The 7,891-nt window shown below is 43.4% G+C and overlaps 1 long non-coding RNA gene across 1 annotated transcript; it reads right to left on the bottom strand.

Moving 5' to 3' along the window:
* Positions 1 to 4,279: 4,279 nt before the first annotated feature.
* LOC135910479 (uncharacterized) lies at positions 4,280 to 7,594 on the bottom strand. The gene is made up of 2 exons (XR_010567083.2): positions 7,474 to 7,594; positions 4,280 to 4,450 (listed from the first exon to the last, which is right to left on the bottom strand). It is a non-coding gene; the product is annotated as an uncharacterized lncRNA (long non-coding RNA).
* Positions 7,595 to 7,891: the final 297 nt, after the last annotated feature.

Genomic DNA, 7,891 nt, shown 5'->3' with positions numbered 1-7,891 from the left:
CCTTGGAGTTGGGGACAGCAAGAAAACGTCAGTGGTTAAATTTAATAGCGCACCGCGACCGAAAGCCATTTTTGTGTCCAGGCACTCTCTTGAAGCCTCGTCTACCTCTCAAGCGTCGGAGCACCACCCATTGCCGGCAAAGACCTCAGTACCAAGCATGTCTCGTATGCCTCGTTCCACGTCTGCACCGATGAAACCGACGATGATGAAGCCCTTAAACGCCTGAACGACCCGTCAATCTGGCCAATGGGATGCCTGTTGAAGCCGTAGTTTGGAGTGCTACACGACGACATACTTCATGTTTCCGAAATAATCGCCAAAGATCCAAGTGTTGTTTAATTTGAAAATCTTTTACCAAAACACTCGTGGACTTCGCACCAAAGCACGTAAAATTTTCTCCAATATGATTTTGTCTGCTTTTCCTAATTTTGTTATTTATTGAACTTGGCTCTGCAGTAAAATTGTCTCTTCCGAGTTTTTACCACCACATTACAACCTCTTCGGCAATGACCGGGACTTCAGTAGATCTTAACAAAATGGTGGTAGGGGACTGATTGTTGACAGTTCACTGCGACGTGTTCAGTGCAGCGATAATGAAGGTATACTGAAAAGATTTTGTGCCAAAAAACAACACACACAAGAAAGACGACGACACCATGGGCGCCCGTGGTGTCGTCGTGTTTCTTGTGTGTGTTGTTTTTTGGCGCAAAATCTTTTCAGTGTGCAAGATCCCCAACTAGCCCAGCAGTTAACTCTTCTAAAGGATAACGAAAGTGCACAGGAGTCCATTTGGCTAGAAGTAAGCCTAGCGCGCTGTAAAAATTTTGAATTGGGTCTTTCTATGTGTCGACTATATTTTTTAGCTTGTCTTATTTCATGAGGTCATATCTTCTATGGAACGTGAGATATGTTCCTATAGCAAGCACAGAATAATCCTTCTTGGTGATATTAATACTCCTGGGATTCATTAAAACATACTTAGATATTCACATTACATTCCTCACATAGACAACACAACTCCTGTTACCTTTAACAGCTGAACCTGATCGCAAATTCCTGTGGCAACGTTTTAGAGATTTGCCTGTCGAATGTTCAAATTAGAGATGTATTTCGTTCTGGCATTTACCTTGTGCGATAAGTTTTGCAGAGCTCCTGCAGTGGCATAAATTATTATTTCACTTAATTTGCTTTCAAGCGTGGTGATTATGTTGGTTTATATTGTTACGGGGAGAAAATATATGTATTTACAATATATACAGTTACAAGGGTGTAGCTCAGTGACCAGAGTAACACCATCAACCGATCTTCAAGACACTTCAACCTCCTCTTCACCTGCCAACGTAATTTTGCCTACCGCGGCACAAACTTGTACGTGACATTAACCCCCGGCGGCCGAAGCATCGTCTCGATGATTTTTAGGGCGTCGAGTCAGTGTGCGAGTTATAGGGCTTGAGTCGCGAAACGTGCACGATATCAGTGCTTGGTAGGGTGGAAGACGTCGAAGTCACAGGTGATGTCTCATATGTGAGGCTGGTGACTTGGCGAATTCGGTACGGCCCCACGTATCGCGACAGCAGTTTTTCGCAGCGGCCGACGTGACGTGAGGGTAACCAAAGCAGGATAAGTGACCCAAGGCTGAAATGAGCGTCCCGACGACAACTGTAGTAACGATGCTCTTGGGTAGTCTGAGACGCCAGCAGACGATCACGGGCAATGCGACGTGCTGTGGCCGCGCGAACAACGGCGTCGTGAGCGTAGAACGTGGTAGTTTTGGCACCGGAAGAGAGTAAAGAGTCAAGAGGCTGGAGTGAGTCACGGCCATATAGAAGATAGAATAGAGAATAACGAGTAATATCATGACGGGACGAATTGTATGCAAACGTCACGAACGGTAAAGAACAGTCCCAATTCCTGTGATCATCGGACATGTACATGGAGAGCATGTCCGTGAGCGTACGGTTGAGACGCTCGGTAAGTCCGTTTGTCTGTGGGTGGTAAGCCGTCGTGAACTTGTGGGACGTTGAGCAAGAGCGAAGAAGGTCGTCCATAACCTTAGAAAGGAAACAATGACTTCTATTAGTGAGTAGCTGACATGGGGGACCATGATGTAGGATCACTTCATGGAGGAGAAAATCAGCCACATCAGTTGCGCAGCTCATAGGGAGTGCCCGCGTTATGGCATAACGTGTGGTATAGTCCGTCGCAACGGCCACCCACTTTTTGCCCGAGGATGAAGTTGGAAATGGGCCAAGGAGATGCAGGCCGACGCGGAAGAGGCTGAAGGGGCCCAACAGAAAATGAATGCTTCTTGCGGCGTTGGAAAAGTTCGCAGGCAGCGACGTAGCTTCGAACGGAACGATGTAGCCCAGGCATCGCCTGCGCACACGGTCGTACGCACGGGAGACACCCAAATGACCAGCGGTGGGCACATCGTGTAACTGCGAGAGAATTGCCGAGCGCAGAAGCTGGGGAACGAGAAGCAGTTCAGCACCATGTGGATGCATACTGCCTCGGTATAAAGTCCCGTGATGGACACCATACATACAGAGGGAAACGTCCTGTTGCTCCGAGGTAAGGCGTTCGACGATGGATCACGAATAAGGGTCAGGACGCTGCTCGTCGGCGATGCGTGAGAAGTCGGAGATCGACTAAACGCATGTATCTGTACCAGTTTCGGTGCCATCGGGTGGGTCAACAGGATAGCGGGAGAGGCAGTCGGCGTCCTTATGTAGCCGCCCAGATTTGTAGGAGACGGAAAAGGTGTACTCTTGCAGGCGTAAAGCCCAGCGACCAAGACGGCCTGTCGGGTCTCTGAGTGAGGATAGCCAACATAAGGCATGATGATCTGTCACGACGGTGAAATGTGGACCGAACAGGTGAGGTCGGAACTTCGCAATGGACCAAACTAGGGCCAAGCACTCACGTTCTGTTATGGAATAGTTGCGTTCTGGTGCTGAAAGAAGACGGCTAGCATACGCGATCACGCGATTGGTGTTCCGCTGTCGTTGGGACAAGATAGCGCCAATGCCATGGCCGATTGCATGAGTGCGAACTTCAGTGTAGGCATGCGGATCGAAATGACCCAACACGGGTGGATTGATAAGGCGACTGATAAGCGTGGAAAATGCTGCAGCCTGGTCTGGTACCCAACGTAAAGTGGCGTTCTTTTTGAGGAGGTTTGTGAGAGGACGAGCGATTTCGGCAAAGTTCTGGATTAGTCGCCGAAAATAGGAGTAGAGACCTAGAAAACTTCGGACATCGTAGAAGAACGCGGAAGTGGAAACTCACCAACGGCACGAACTTGATCACCCTTACAAAAATTTTTATAGAAAGTCAATAGACAGTCCATAGACATTTGTCTATGAAGTCTATAGACTGTCTGTAGACATTTCTTTAGACTGGTCTATAGACAGTCTATAGATTTATGGCCGCACACTTTTTATAGACTGGTCTATAAAAAGTCTGAGTTTATAGACTGTCTATAGACATTTCTTTAGACTAGTCTATAGACAGTCTATAGACTTATGGCCGCACACTTTTTATAGACTAGTCTATAAAAAGTCTGAGTCTATAGACTGTCTATACACTGTCTATAGACTGTCTGTAGACTTATGGCCATACACTTTTTATAGACTAGTCTATAAAAAGTCTGAGTCTATAGATTGTCTATAGACTTTCGATAGACTTATGGCTATACACTTTTTATAGACTAGTCTATAAGAAGTCTGAGTCTATAGACTGTCTATAGAACGTCTATAGACTTATGGCCATACACTTTTTATGGACTAGTCTATAAAAAGTCTGAGTCTAGAATGTCTATGGATTAATTAAAATTCATGTTTGTAGACAGTTGTCTGCATAATGTCTATGGGCAAGTGTATAGGCTTACAGTTACAGCATACACTTGCCAACAAACATGCATTTTCATTAATTTATAGACACTCTATAGACACAGACATTTTATAGAGAAGTCTACAAAGAGTGTATAAGGCTATAACTCCATAGCGGCTATCTACAAGTTAGTTTACATTTTTCATTACATGCGGTAGCAAAACGTTTTGAATGTATTTCATTTCATTATATAGATATGAAATGCATGGAAATGCATGGAATGCAGATAATATGCATGTGCACCTGTTCCTTTTCATCTGCACTTATGCATTACCGTTAGTAGATTAATAAAGCTCCTGAACCAGCTGTACTTTCATATATGTTGCATAAACAGAAAGAATTTATATAGTGCTGAATCATGCAGTGCAAAAAATAAAACAAATGCACCGGCAATGCATTAACCGTTTTTATTGCTCGATATAATACATGAATTCCTTAAATTCTTGTCTTATGCTATTATGGAAACAGATTAAATATTTACACTACTCCTTGGCAAGCATGGTCGCCAGGCTGGCCTTGACCTTTGTGTCATTAGTCCCAAAGGTGCTGCAGGTGTATGCTGCAAATAAGTACATGCAGCAATATGAGGCAAAAATAACAGATGTGTATTCTTTGTATGTTCATTAAGCAGCTGAATATATTTACTCAAACCATCTAAGTCAATACTTAATGCGGTTTAACTATGACTAATGGCTGCTTGTCAATACAATTCAGTACCTTTATGCAATGTTCTATTGCATGGTATGATGAACAATTAAACAGTCACAACTGCTGCTCGTGTCAGCAACAGTATGTTCCCTTTTATGACAAGTTCATATATGATGCATTAATGTACTTATCCCAAATGGTCCCTATATTTATTGCGGAAACGTTACCCAGTTGGGCTGTCTGTACAGTTTTTTTGGCTGGTAGTTAAGTATGCCCGTGCAGAGGGATGTTTTCAGAAGACGTGACTGGAATATTCCCAGTATCATGCCTAAGATTGTAATTTATTTTGCTTAGTACACATTGAAATGTATTTCTCATACTTTTAAATGAATGGGTCATTGGCCATAACTTCAACAGATGGCAGATGGGTTGATTGTATTGATATGGTACCTTAATTTCTTGCAGGTGATGCGGCATCTTGGGCATGCTAACAGGTTTCCAAGTTAGGTATACCACATGAGCACCCGAAATACCACACGAGCACTTTGTGTCATGGCACGACAGATATGCACCTCCTAGGAAACAGAACTGATAGTATAGTTCGAATGAATTCTATCACAGTAAATTATTTAAGGTGTTTTGAAAGATGAAAATTTTTTCTAGGCTATCGAGGTTCAGGACGTTTAGTTAACGCAAAAAAAAACATATTGATTAAGAAATGCCTTGTCAGTCTGCTTGACTTTCTTTTTTTTTTCAATAAATAGAACCAATTTCCCTCAATTTTTATGAAGTGAAACGTTTTAAAAATATATTTAGCACAGAGACTCTCTGGAAACTTTGACATGTAACAAGACAGCATACCTATGTGGCCAATTTAAAGTTTCCCGATCTTTTTCCAAGCCTTTCCTGGCTGTTTTCATGAAAATTTTCTGGCAATCTATGACGCCTGCAGCTTAAGTGCAATAAAATTACTATGGTTTAATGCTTGCCAAGTAGTGCCAGTCCATAATATTTAGATAAAATGAATAACACGTCAGTCACTTAAGTATTAGATGCAACTGACTTGAATCCCTTGTTTAATAAAGCTGACAAGGGCTTCGGCAAGTTCGTAATTGATGGCCACACGAGTACAGCACGGAAGACACAGAGACACGCGTAAAACAAATGCAACAATGTGAGGGAAAACTATACAATGAGTTATTTTTACGGTTCAATAGTAGTTTTCTATATAATTTGCTCTCACCACTTATGCCTCTAGTTAACTTTGTTTACCTATGACTAAAGACTACATGGCAATATTAATCAGTACCATTATGATGTTTCGTTATATTACAGTATGATAAGCAGTTAGACAACCATAATGGTCGCCGGTGTTAGCAACGGTACGTTTCGTTTCAAGACAGGTTCATGTGACACACAGTGTACTCATAAAAATAAAAGAAATGTGAGAATCCCAAACGATTCCTATAATAATAATTGTTGAAACAAAGATACCCTGCTGGACTGTGCACATTTTTCAGGTGTTAATGCAATGTGCCCGTGCCGATCGAACATGCTCAGCATACTGACTGCAGTTTTGAACAATCACGTTAACATTTGCAATTTATTTCCGCTTAGAACAGTCTGCATTGTCTCTTTTCTCATACTTCGAGATGAATACATTTGCCACACTTTCAGTAGAATGCACATGAATGGGGGCGTACTGATCAGGTTACTTATCAACAAAAACATGTTACGATCTCTTAGGTGTGTTAATAAGGGTAGAACAAATGCAATGTCCACTGAATTATTTGAATAATCTGTGCGTTATCTACTAAGAAAAGACCACCAAATTGATAATCTGGCTCTTTTTTCTTTTGTACAGCGCATATAGTATGCAGTCTGTCCAAGACGACGGCACTACATGCAACAGTAATGAAAACCGGAACACTTATTGCGCACGACAAGGGCTTCATACCGTGCACGACTGGCACAATGCGAATCTGCGCCAGCAGCTGCCTAGAGATTAAGAGCACGTAAACTGCATAACCCCGAAGCATCGAAAGGCGCTTAACGCTTTTCATATAGCTCGAAAGATAACTTCTGCTGCTAAACTGTTTAAAAAAGAGACAAAAAACAAATCTTCCAACTACCGTCAAACGCAATGCCTTCAGTCTGAAACGTGTAAAGGTGCTTCCCGGAGCGACTAATTTATTGTGCTCCAATTTTTTCGGCTAAGTTGCGAAGCTGCGAGTGACTGAGCTTATCGCAGGTTTCATGCTCCAAAAGCGTTTGTGGTTGCATATAAATAGATTGGGTGAATCTAGAGATTTTCGCTTGACATTTCTTCAAGTCTCGTGTTTTGCTTGCGGTAACTTCCCAAAATTATTTAGATTGGTTGCCAGAAACCTTAAAAATACTGCTACCTTTAAACAATGCGAAAACGGCAGTGCACACACTGCTGATGCATGCCCCGCAAACACGGCCTTTCATCCGAGTACGTTAGCAGTTATTTAACTATACGTGTCTGTCAGAACATTCTTGATGCTAACACAATTTCGAGATATATACGTAAAGCGTGTCACGAGAATTTCACTACACATGCGGCGCAGCATTCATCGCGGCCGGATCAAGCGCCACGAAATGAGATCTACCACACTGGCTGCCCAACATACACAATCCGCTTAGTGGTAGCTCAATATCAAGTTAAAACATGGTGTAGCTTCCTTCTTTACGCACCTAAACTATTATGCGAAAATCAACAAGCCCGAGCGATCGCTCGCCGTAAAACATTCCGTATAGTAGAAGCGAGAACAAGAGCGCGTTATGAAACCATGTCAACGACAAACCGACACTATACCCGAGTCGCCTGCGCTACATGCAGCCGCTTCGCGCTACGAAATGCGCTCACATAATCATGAGCTTTTGACGCAAAACATCTTTGCTAAAGCTTACCGTTCAGTGTAGTTGACGTGTGATGCCACAAAGATGACACGCATACACAGACACCAACGTTCAGGCGGACACCGCACACCGGTACAACCGTATACGTGCCTGGCGCACTCGTTGAGATGGCGCACCGCCGCGCATGCGCAAGATCTCCGCGCATGCGCAGGAGCTCCGCGAGCGAGAGCGCGCGCGCTCGGAGGAGTGTGAGCGCCTTTTCCTCCTTCATTTTTTTTTCGCTCTCTCTCTGCGCGCCATGCGCGCCGGAACGGGTGGCTTATTCATCTTTATCACCATTATTCATCTTTTTTCGTAAACGAAGGAAATACGCTGGCAGGTTGTATGACAAACGCTGTGGGCTATCGTATGAGACTGGAACGCTAACTTGAATGCGCTGTTTGTAAAAGCCATTACAGGGCCCTTCAAA

Source organism: Dermacentor albipictus, chromosome 1, assembly GCF_038994185.2.
Source record: "Dermacentor albipictus isolate Rhodes 1998 colony chromosome 1, USDA_Dalb.pri_finalv2, whole genome shotgun sequence".
Classification (NCBI taxonomy): domain Eukaryota; kingdom Metazoa; phylum Arthropoda; class Arachnida; order Ixodida; family Ixodidae; genus Dermacentor; species Dermacentor albipictus.
This window is presented reverse-complemented; position numbering and strand designations above follow the sequence as displayed.